The sequence below is a fragment of the Cryptotermes secundus genome, unplaced genomic scaffold, assembly GCF_002891405.2.
Source record: "Cryptotermes secundus unplaced genomic scaffold, Csec_1.0 scaffold1079, whole genome shotgun sequence".
In the NCBI taxonomy this organism is placed as follows: domain Eukaryota; kingdom Metazoa; phylum Arthropoda; class Insecta; order Blattodea; family Kalotermitidae; genus Cryptotermes; species Cryptotermes secundus.
In genome coordinates this window covers 381,262-393,467 of record NW_019720729.1, presented here as the reverse complement: position 1 = coordinate 393,467, position 12,206 = coordinate 381,262, and the positions used below count along the sequence as shown (strand labels likewise).

Sequence of the window (12,206 nt, the reverse complement as noted above, 5' to 3'; positions counted from 1 at the left end):
ATTGGGGCACAAGTAAGCAAATAAAAGCAAAGATGTTACATTAATATTCTGACCATACAAGTACTGTTGCACTTCTTACTAGATGTGATAACTGTCTTATTTTATGAGGAAGTATAGATTAATGATATCATCCTGATGTGTCTGCCCCCTGACCACTTCAAACTGTTTCATGTTTGGATGGATTCTGATTAAATTTTTGTGTGAAGATCATACCGTTTGAGGGCATCCCACTCCTGTATTTTTAAGTTCTTAGAGACATCGTGTTGCCATCATTTGTTTTTAAAAAGGAAAATGCAATCTGTAATGAGAAATGTTATTTACTAATTTGTTGATTAAGAATGGCAAATATAAACATCACATATCTATGTTATTGCTGTTTAAACCAGTCATACAGCAGTTATCATTAGTTGCCTTTTGTTCTGATCTATGCTGAATGGTGAACGATTCTTGTCACTACCACTCCTTCTTCAAGAATACTTATGGATTAGGCCCTTTGGCCTGTTCCAGTCTGAAATGAACTTCTGAAATTATGAATTGTAAAAACAATTTGTAGGATGCCTTAGATGGGTGACTGGCTCGTTATGAGGCCTCTACCTACACACAGCACAAAGGTAAAAGATGATGTCCCTGTGCTTAATTAATTAAGCACTACACCATAAAGACATTTGGGGGGGGGAGAAGTATTGCTCTGCCATTCTTGACCTCTGCGCTACATGGAGGTGAGTTATCAGCTTCATACATCAGCCAATTTGCTTGGGGGAAAGCCCCAAGTACCCATTTCATAGGGGACTGAGTGAACCCCAGAGCTGCTATGGACACTGGAGTATAAGAATCTCTTGCCCCTACCAGTAATCCAACCCCAGTCTCCCAGCCTTAGCCTGTCACTGTACCAACTGAAACATCCTGGCTTCTACACAGAACACAGAATAAATATGGACATATCCAAGCCCAAAGAGGGATGAACCTATTTGAATAGTATAAGTTGGTACATGCCCAAGATCTCATGGTTATTGGTCACAAACTCCGTGGAGGTGAGATCTTTCTGAGAAGCCGCCAGTTTTGCATATACTCAAGAATTTCCCAACATTTTATGGAAACTGAAGATTCATTACTGTGTTCACAAGAGTCTTCCACTGATTCCTGTCCTGAGCCAGATCAATCCAGTCCATACCACCCCATCCTATCTCTAAAATCCATTGTAATATTCACCCACCTATATCTTGGTCTTCCTCATCCTCCTTGAGTTGATCATTCTAAATATACTTGGAAAAGAGTACAAGTTTTGAAGCTCCTCATTATGCAGTTTGCTCTAACTTCCTGTCACTTCATCTCTCTTCAGTCAAAATATTCTCCTCAACACCCTGTTCTCAAACACCTTCAGTATACGTTCCTCCCTTAATGTCAGAGACCAAGTTTCACACACGTACCAAACCACAGGCAAAATTATAGTTTTATATATTCTAATTATTTTGTTTCATGAGAGCAGGCAAGAAGACAAAAGATTCTGGACTGAATGGTAGCAAGCATTATGCGAGTTCAATCTCCCCTTAATTTCCTCCAGAATCAAATTTTGGTTTGTTACTGTCATTCCCAAATATCTGTTAACTATTTATATCATAACAAGTTCAATTAAGTTCTGTAAACAAGGTCCAACACCCAACAATAGAGGAAGTCTTCTCTGTCCGTGGGAATGTTGCACAACAGTGGATAATGATCATGTGACGTGTTTTCTGTGATACATGTCTGTTCCTTGGCTATATATAACTAAGAGTCCAGGAGAGCAGAGCGGTTATGAGCAGCAGCAACAGCGGTGGCTGTGGTAGTGGTAGTGATGGGGCTGGTGGTGGTAGTAGTAGTAGTAGCAGCAGCAGCGGCAGAAACACGCAAACAAGCAGTTATGAGTTACGACTTACGAGTAGTAGTGGCAAAAGCATGCGAACATTGAGGGGTACAGAAGAGAACAAGAAGTCAGCCTGTGAAGTTTTAAAATGTGATTTGAAGAATTTATGTGTGCTGTAGCACAATGATATTGGGAGTGTGTGATTTAGTGGAATTTTTATGGTTCCTCTGTTCTAAATAAGTGAAGACTAGTGCAGAAAGACTGAAGAGATTAGAGTGGAGTGCTTTATAGTGTGAAAATCGGTAACAGTGTTATAATTATATATAGTTATGACCTATAGGTTCTTAATAAATCATATTATAGACAGTGTCACGTAACTTCGAACAAGACCCCGCATTCCTAGTCAAATCCCGTGCATAGCTTGTGGTGGGAGGAGTTTCTTAACACTCGTTCATCCACTTTCACTGACCCCTCGTGTTTCATTGAAACTACCCACCCCTTTGTCCGAAATTTTTCTTCTGCACAATCAAGGTTACTCTTGGCCTTGTTTGAAGTTACGTGACACTTGCTATACCAATCCTAACCTCGTCTTTAGTCACTGCTACACATGTCAATATTATGATTTTACCCTGCATTATAGTGATGAGACAGCAACATATACTTAGTTTTTACTGCAGACATTACTGTGGGTTTCATTGAAACACATTTTAATCAGGCTAACTAGTTGCTTGGGCTCCCCAATCTCTATGAGAATATTGTAGAATACTTCATTGCTAACTGAATCATAGGCTTTCTTGAAGTTTATGAAAAGCTGATTTACTGTCTCATTGTACTTCCATTTTTTCTCGAGTATATGACAAATGCAAAAAATCTGATCAGTAGTTGATCTGACATCGAAACCCATAGTGATGATCCCCAATCATTTTGTCTACATATGAACTTAATCTTTAGAGAATATTGGATACAATTTTTTATGAAGTTGATATCAGTGTTATCTCATGATAATTAATACAGTCAGTTTTATTGCCCCTCTAGAAAACTGGTGCAGTATTAGAATTCTTCCACAAACGAGGCCCTTCTTCCTTATTCCAAATATAATTAATGAGTTTATGGATCTTGACCATAATGTTTCACCTCCTCCTTGAATCAGTTCTGTCAGAATTGATCACTACCTGGCAATTTAAAATTTTTCAACTTTGCAATAGTAAGTTCAAACTCAGAAGGTCTAGGATCAGATACTGATGGTTCAACACTATGTATCTCTATCTGCCCAACATCACTGACCCTGTGTATATTCAATAACTGAGAGAAGTAATTCTTCCAGCTATTGAAAATGTTGTGGGTATCTGCAAGAAGATCACCATTCTCATCCATCACTAAGTTACTTCTGGGTTGGAAACCCCTCTTAAAGTTCCTCCATACAAGGTTCTGATGTTCTTGTTCTTACTGTTCATGGCAATCTTATAATTTTGTCTTTCAGATATTCCCTGTTTTTGTTCCTGAAATGCCTGCTAGCTTCATGTCTTATGTTGTTCAGATTATCCCCATTTATATCACTTGGATTCTGTAACTACTGCAGACTGGCTTGCTTCCTTGGTCTAATAATTTTGATCATTTTTCATCGTACCCTGGCTTATGTTTCTTCAGTCTGTAATAAGCTAGACTCTCTTTGGCTGAAATTTGGTGTCTTCTCTAATAGTTCCCAAAGCTCTGTTACCACCTCAGCATATAATGGGATAGCTCAGTCAGTATAGTGATGGGTTACATGCAGGACATCTGGGGTTCAATTCATGGGTGGGGCAAGATATTTTAGTCTTCTCCACAATGTCCAGACTGGCTCTGGGGGCCACTCAGCCTTCTATCCACTGCAGACCAGAGGCGTCGTTCCCTGGGGGTTAAGTGGCCAGGGCATGAAAATGACCAGTGACCTTCATATGGTACCAAGGTTAAGAAAGTATGATGGTGTGTTGCTTAGTTAATTAAGCACAGGGACTTCTTTTGCCTTTAAACAAAAAATAATTTATGCTTCTGTGCAATCCAGTAACTATATTGCTGATGAGATTGTCATCATTATCATTTATGGCTCATGGCAGTGTAGAGTTGCAAAATTGCAACAACAAATTAGTATTCCATGATGCCTCTAAAATATATAATTACAAATAGTTCTACCTTCAGGAATATAACGCTGTGTATGCTGGTGAAACTCAGTGGCTGTTTCACAACTATATCGCTTCCATCTTCAGGTTTGAAAATTAAGCCAAGCAAGGAACTAGCATGAAGCAATTCGATTCACGGTGGGGAAAGGAATTTTTCTGTACTCCACAGTGTCCAGACTGGATCTGGGGCCCACTCAGCCTCTTATCCAATGTGTATCGGGGTCCCTTTCCCCAGGATAAAGCGACCGGGGCGTGAAGCTGACAACCGGTCACCGCCCCCCCCCTACCATAGTGCCGACGTCGAGATCGTGGAGCTGTACCTCCACTCCCCCGTATGTCTACATTGTGTAGTGCTTAATTAATTACGGACAGCTTTACCGTTTTTTATCGCATATGACATTTAATACAGTGAAGTGGGTGGACGGGTTATTAAGGAGATTGGGAACTGGAATTCATAATCATAAGTACGGGTCAGAAGAGACTTGAACCTTCAAAACACAACCACGGCTCAGCTGATTATCGTGTTCTGCCTGTGCTGCTCTCTGGTATGCTCTGTGTAAATATAGTCACGTTGCTTGAATTGAAGTCTTTGAACAGAAGTGATACAAGTGAGGTGTGATTAATGTGACAGAATTTCTAGCTCGATTCAGGTGTTTTAGAGAGGCTGTTCCAAGTTTCACGAGAGTAGAAATCACTTAAACTTGTTACTTGACTGATCAGACTTAAGAACGTCCTAGCTGTTGCTTGATGTTGCCAAATTGAACGTATGAAAGAGCTGTTAATTTGCCCGTATTCATGAGATGCAACAAAGTTTACTGTTGGCGAATGCTTACAGAATGAGTGACAAGTGAAATAATGACGTGAGTTAATAATTTTCTGAAATTGTAAGAAAAGTGTGAAGTGTTATATAACCATAAAAGCGGTTGGTGTCATAATAAATATGAGAGAAGAGGGGATAAAGAAACTAGTTGGATAACTCAACGTGGATATTAACTGCAAATTGCTTTTGGAAGAAAGAAAAATAGGGGATTAAAACAGTCTGCAGCCATGAACTGAACTAATTTATGAAATCATAGGAAGTTATGATTTGTTCTATTTTATAATAATGCTGTTTGAGAAAGCTGACAGATTCTTGCGAAGCATAATTTCTTCAAGACGCTCAGAACCAAACCTGGTAAGTAGTAGCATCAGTATTTCAGGGTTGGTAGTAATAACTTATTATTTTAAGAAAATAATTATTCATCGTATTTGTAACTAGTAGGTTCGGTGTCAGCATACTGACAATTGTTATTCGCTTTTAATTATTCAGTAAGATAACATGGATACTCAGTCAACACAGCTATCTAACATCGTACGTTGAAGGTTACACACACACACACACACATATGCTTGTGCAGAGGAAGGCGGGAAGAGGCTGTCAAGGATATTATCAACAACCACCTCTTTTTCCAGTGCATCTCCGATTTCACTCGGTACGAAGAACTCGACGTCTCACAATTCTGTGGGACTTCGCGGCCTCTTGCATGGATAGCTTTGCCTTTTTTATGAAGGCAGCACCCACACAGGCCCCAGAACAAAACGACGCCTTTCTTTATACTGGCATTCAGTTAATTTGTCCAAACATTTATATCAATCTCAGTAATTTTTATAAGTGAATCAGAAATTTATGTTAAATACGTGCCAGAATTATGTGTCATCAGGTCATGTTCTTTATGCGAAGATGTAAAGTATGAAATATATAGGAACTGTTTATCTTCAGCGGCCTGGTTGGCCGGTTTGTTTGAGAGATACGAGTTCTGTCGCTGTGATAGAAATGTTTAGCAGTTCACACGCTACACGCTATAGTCTGGTTGAAATCAGTGACGCTCGGTCACTGGTTCGGATTGCTGTGATGTGATTAATTCCACATTCTGCCACTGGAGGTTAGCAAAATAATTAAAGATATAGTGAACATATTTACATTTTTACTCCTAGACTTTCCGACATACCATTTTTGTGATTTGCAGAAAAAAATCTGAATTTTAAACTTCAAACATATACGTACATATATAATTTTAAAAATTATCTTAAAAAATAAAATGAATAATATATACAGGACCGTTCAGTAATGTCACAGTTTTCCTATCAGAACAAAAATGGCGCCAAAACGTAAATTTGTTAATTCCAGCCCGTAATCCGAAAGGATAAAAAAAAAGAGCCATAGTGCTCATCCTCAGGATACCGTAAGTACGAATGGAAAGTTACATTCTTTTATTTTTTAGTGTTTGTTGTGTTTCGGTTTTTTTTTTAGTCTATACATTTGTTGATTCTAATTGGTTCTGGCTATGGTGTGTAACAGAATCACTGGGTTTTTTTACTTTATCCGTCGTCCTGTATTCTAGAAACTATGAAAGAACGTTTCGGAAACTAGATTTGTTTCCAGTGACAGAGGTTAGCTCTTTCTAAGGGACCCAAGTGAATGTCTCGCCCCCTCATCTGAGGATGGACACAGATCCAGTTTTCTAAACGTTGTTTTTTCTAGTTTCTAGAATACCGGACGATGAACGAAGTCAAAAAATTCAGTGATTCTGAGTGCTATATATTGATTGACTGATCGATCGCCCAATTCCAAAGAAAATCTCAACAATCCCCTGGTCCCCCTGTTTGCTTCCGTTGCCTTGGATAAACCAGTTGTTCAAATCGGGCAATCTAGGGATTCCAGAGAAAAAGTCCGGGTGTACGAATACGATTTAAAAAAAAACTCCGTGACTTTTGTCCGCAAGCGAACTATACCGACCGAGCGACCGCCGCTTGTCGGCGAAGTTAGTGCCAAATTTAGGGGATAAAGGGTATCGCATGGTCAGCACAACGAATCCACACGGCCGTAAATTTCGGTTTTCTAGACCGGAACCGCTACTTTTCCATTCAGGTAGCTCCTCAATTATCATCACGAGGAAGAGTGGACCCCATTCCATACCCACTACTTGTCAGAAAATGCGGTAGCGCCGGGATCTGGATCTGTAGCCAGAATCTCCAACCTCTAGACCACAGAGGCGGTCACGAATACGATTAACCTGATGTACTTCTGCTTAGCTGTGTAGTGATGTAAGAAGACTAGTCTGAGGAGAATAGCAGCGGATGCTTCTCGTTCCGAAGAAATGAGGCAGCTATAATAAGCAGGTTAAATTAAAGGAATATTAGCCAACCCCTAAAGCTCCTCGCCCACTAGAGCAGTATGGTTAGCAGAACAGTGCAGTGTCGTTGTAGTGCCGTTGTAGTATGTCTGCAGCGAGTGCGCCCACTGCAGGCGTGCAGCGTCAGAGACGGGACCGAAAGCATTCCCCCCACCAAAGTTGTTACCCACTACGTTTACCCCTCCAAGTTGAACCAAGTCCGCTTTCGTGCAGTCTTGCGCTCCATGTTGTACAGAATATTGCAATGACCGACTCGTCTTCGGAAGAAGAAACGATTTGTGTAGCTATGATGCTACAAGAGGATCAGCCAAAGCGAATATGGGTGCACGATATTAACAAGAAAAGAAACGAATTCGGAGAGTTCCACACGATATTTCACGACCTAACTGAAGACGATAAGAAGTTTTTTATCTACTTTCGCATGAGCTATGCCAAATTTTGTGAGCTATTATTAGCAATAGAGCCACGCATAAAGAAGAAGAACACGAATTTTAGAGAGGCCATAACCCCAAGAGTAGTAGTAGTAGTAGTAGTAGTAGTAGTAGTAGTAGTAGTAGTAGCAGCAGCAAAGTAGTACCTAACTATACTGTTTGTACACGGAAGGTACAGGTACAGTTGTCCCTGTGCTCAACGAATGAAAGCACGACGCCATTAAAGGCTTATGGGGGAGTGGATGTATAGATCCACATTTTCTTGACCCTACCGGGACTCGAACTCTGACCCCTCGGTCGTCCAGCCCGTAGGCAGTCGCTATACCTACTACGCTACCGGGGCTCACGTGCATGGGAAGCCTACTGTAGACCGTGGGTTAAAACATTATATATGCAATTTGTTTTCATTCATGTATTGCATACTAATTATTAGTCTACCTGATTCGTTCAGCGTTTCGCCAATCTCCGTCCAAGCGTTTTCTCTTCTCATGCTGTCATAATAGTAGGCATGACTGCAGTCGTAGAGGATATTGTACTCTTGTACAGTGGAGATTAATCTTTCCTCGAACGCCATGTCTTGCCTCATTGACACTCAACCCAGGAATGACAAAGCGTTTTGGTAGGTGGAAGGGGGATGCGGCGTGCCGCCATGACACTGCCGTGCAGAATGTTTGCCCCTTCGAGCAACGGAGACGATACTATACTACACTATACTGTACTATACTGGCACGACCCTACTCTAGTGGGCGCACTTCCATTTAAATACACGGAGAGCAATGCGTCTGCAGCTTGCGCTCTGCACTGCGCGGATACGACACTGTTCTAGTGGGCGAGGACCTTAACTGAGAAATTTGTCAGTCGAGCTGCTATCTGTTACAGCTTCTACATAAACTAATCAAAGTCTCGAGCACAGTTAATCATTCTACAGAGACGTTGTAAGACTAGAATTCTTTCAGCTTAGCGGGTATCTACGAATATATTTCAGAGAAAATTACTGCTTCCAGCTTCAGCGCTGAAATTTGAGGTATCATGTTTCTTGATCTCTTAAGGTCCTCGCCCACTAGCACAGTGTCGTACGCGCGCAGTGCAGAGCGAAGGCTGCAGACGCATTGCTCTCCGTGTATTTAAATGGAAGTGCGCCCACTAGAGTAGGGTCGTGCCAGTATAGTACAGTATGGTATAGTGTAGTATAGTATCGTCTCCGTTGCGCGAAGGGGCAAACATTCTGCACGGCAGTGTCATGGCGGCACGCCGCATCCCCCTTCCACCTACCAAAACGCTTTGTCATTCCTGGGTTGAGTGTCAATGAGGCAAGACATGGCGTTCGAGGAAAGATTAATCTCCACTGTACAAGAGTACAATATCCTCTACGACTGCAGTCATGCCTACTATTATGACAGCATGAGAAGAGAAAACGCTTGGACGGAGATTGGCGAAACGCTGAACGAATCAGGTAGACTAATAATTAGTATGCAATACATGAATGAAAACAAATTGCATATATAATGTTTTAACCCACGGTCTACAGTAGGCTTCCCATGCACGTGAGCCCCGGTAGCGTAGTAGGTATAGCGACTGCCTACGGGCTGGACGACCGAGGGGTCAGAGTTCGAGTCCCGGTAGGGTCAAGAAAATGTGGATCTATACATCCACTCCCCCATAAGCCTTTAATGGCGTCGTGCTTTCATTCGTTGAGCACAGGGACAACTGTACCTGTACCTTCCGTGTACAAACAGTATAGTTAGGTACTACTTTGCTGCTGCTACTACTACTACTACTACTACTACTACTACTACTACTACTACTACTACTACTCTTTCGTGTTCCTCTTCTCTATGCGTGGCTCTATTGCTAATAATAGCTCACAAAATTTGGCATAGCTCATGCGAAAGTAGATAAAAAACTTCTTATCGTCTTCAGTTAGGTCGTGAAATATCGTGTGGAACTCTCCGAATTCGTTTCTTTTCTTGTTAATATCGTGCACCCATATTCGCTTTGGCTGATCCTCTTGTAGCATCATAGCTACACAAATCGTTTCTTCTTCCGAAGACGAGTCGGTCATTGCAATATTCTGTACAACATGGAGCGCAAGACTGCACGAAAGCGGACTTGGTTCAACTTGGAGGGGTAAACGTAGTGGGTAACAACTTTGGTGGGGGGAATGCTTTCGGTCCCGTCTCTGACGCTACTACACGCCTGCAGTGGGCGCACTCGCTGGAGACATACTACATGGACACTGCACTGTTCTGCTAACCATACTGCTCTAGTGGGCGAGGAGCTTTAGGCTCATACCAACGTTTCGGATTTAAAGGTACGGCACAAAATTACATCATATTTATTGCAAAAAAAAAACTTTAATAAATTCAAGAGAAACTTTATTTATTTATTTATCCCGTCGTTTTACAAGTTTAAACGTTCCTCCAGGGTAGTGCTCCTTCCCAAGGGATGTGAAATATTGCACAACTGCTTTTTGTAATGTGTTTTGGTCCTCAAATCTTTTTCCTGATAAAAAGCTTTTAAATGTCCAGAAGAGGTAGAAAGTGTGATGGCGCTAGATCAGGACTGTGGCTTGGATGCTGCAGAACGTCAAGCGAAGCAGCATACGTACATAGTATCTTACGTTCTCTTTAAAAGACCTGGGTTTTCGCATGTCAAATCCAGCGATCCATTTGTTGTCACGCTGATTACGTCGTTCCATGATACCTTATGACGTTTAGAATTTGTTAAAAGCTTTCACATCAGTCTTCATGCGTATCTGTATGTATTTTGGGGAGCAGAGGTTTAGAGTCTGGTTAGCATCTATATACTTCGTTGGGTGGTGACATTGGAAAAAGCGACACATTTCAGTTACTGATATTTGCATGACGTGTGAACAACTTGTTCGAGTCATTACTAATTTAGTGTTATCTTTGTAAGTTGTGAAAGGTATAGCTCCTGGGGATCCATGTGTAAGTAGCCAGCGGTGCTAACGCGCCTCTAAATCCCTGCTCCACAAAATACACACAGATACGCATTAAGACTTATGAGAAAGCAGAATTGTATTCAAGAACCCTGTTGCATTACTACGTATAACAGTTCTGTCAACAATGCAACTCTTTTTATTCTTTCCCTTTCACAACATGTTTCGGCCTCAACCGGCCATCATCGGTGTCCCATTTGCCAAAATTGTTATACTCTGTTGAATGTCACTCATTCATTTCGCATGTAACTGCAATATTTCTTGATTTTAAATGTTGTGCGAAAGCTGTCAACAGATTCTGAAAGTCATTACGTATCATGGGAAATGTAATCAGTGTGACCACAAATGGATCACCGAATTTGACATTTAGAAAACCATGTCTTTTGAAGAGAACGTAAAATAATATGTAAGAACCATATCCTCATCGGGAAATACCATTTATTCAATGTATCATTCACCGGAAGGTAAAATGGTAAAGCTGTGTTTGTGCTTAATTAAGCACCACCCCATGAAGACGAAGGAAGAGTGGTGGTGCAGATCCACCATTGTTAACCTCGGCACTAGATGGAGGTGAGTGATCAGCTTCACGGGCCAGCCGCTATACACCCGGTAATGAGCAGCCAGTACCCATTGGATTGGAGGTTGGTTGGGACCCGGAGTCGGTCTGGATGCTGTGGGAAAGAGAAAAATCTCTGGTCATTGCCGGGAATCGAACCCCAATTCCTCGGTCGCTCAACCCGTAAGCGGGCGCTCTACTGACTGAGCTATCCCGTCTAGTCACGTGGAGATATTATGCACATATGTTTTAAATAACGACGAGACAGACACAGTTGTGTGAATCTTGTGAATTCCGTAAGAGCAAGAGGTTCATATCCCTGCTTCAAGATACAGACGTTGAGGATATTCGTGCAAAATGCCCCTCTAATATTTGACAGCTCAGCTTCGGTGGACCTCAAGAGAATATTGCACTTAATGTTGTTGGGCAGGAAAGATACAAATGTAATGTTCCCATGAATGAAAGGCGAAAATACGAGAACTGTTTAGGCAGTCGTGGTTGAGGTTTCGAACATGTGATTCTTCAGCGAGAATCCCTTCTTGCACACGAGTTACATGCAGCAGTCTAGGCCTTCAAAACAAAACTGCTTTCGGGAGAGTTGAACTTCGAACGGCGGTGGTTATGAAGAATAATATCATCTCTAATGAGATGCCGTGTAGACTGATAGAAGAGGAACGATGTTTTGGAAGAGCGTACAATAGTACTTCTACACGCTCTACACGCTGCAATACTATTTACCTTCCTACTAAATGTGTCCTTACACCACGCAGTAGAATTCAGTCCAGGATATATTTTAATCTTGCATTTAGTTTCTTACAGCGGTGACTATGAAGAGAACGATATTCTGGGATTTAACGTCATGTAGTTCGGAGACATCCCAAAGTTTTGAAGAAATATGTCGAATACATCTTTAGGTTCGAAGAGTAAACCAAATTTGCCGCCTGCTTCTAGTAGTTTCTTGCTTGTTTCCCCTTCGATCCTGAAAATTAAGGCGATATGTTCTTCCGAAACGTCTGGCTGCCTTCAAACTGCACGGCTGTATAAATCATACGAGCATAGTTTTTAAATAATATTTTAATATTGTCGCGTAT

General features: G+C 41.4%; 1 protein-coding gene across 4 annotated transcripts in view; it reads left to right on the top strand.

Moving 5' to 3' along the window:
• The first annotated feature begins 4,590 nt into the window (after nt 1–4,590).
• The window catches only part of LOC111872917, a 388,527-nt gene continuing 380,911 nt past the window's right edge, over nt 4,591–12,206 (top strand). For all 4 annotated transcript variants that reach the window (XM_023867228.2, XM_023867212.2, XM_023867219.2 and 1 more), the window contains exon 1: nt 4,591–5,170. The gene's annotated coding sequence lies outside the window, so the exon portion shown is untranslated. The remainder of the gene's footprint in view (nt 5,171–12,206) is intronic.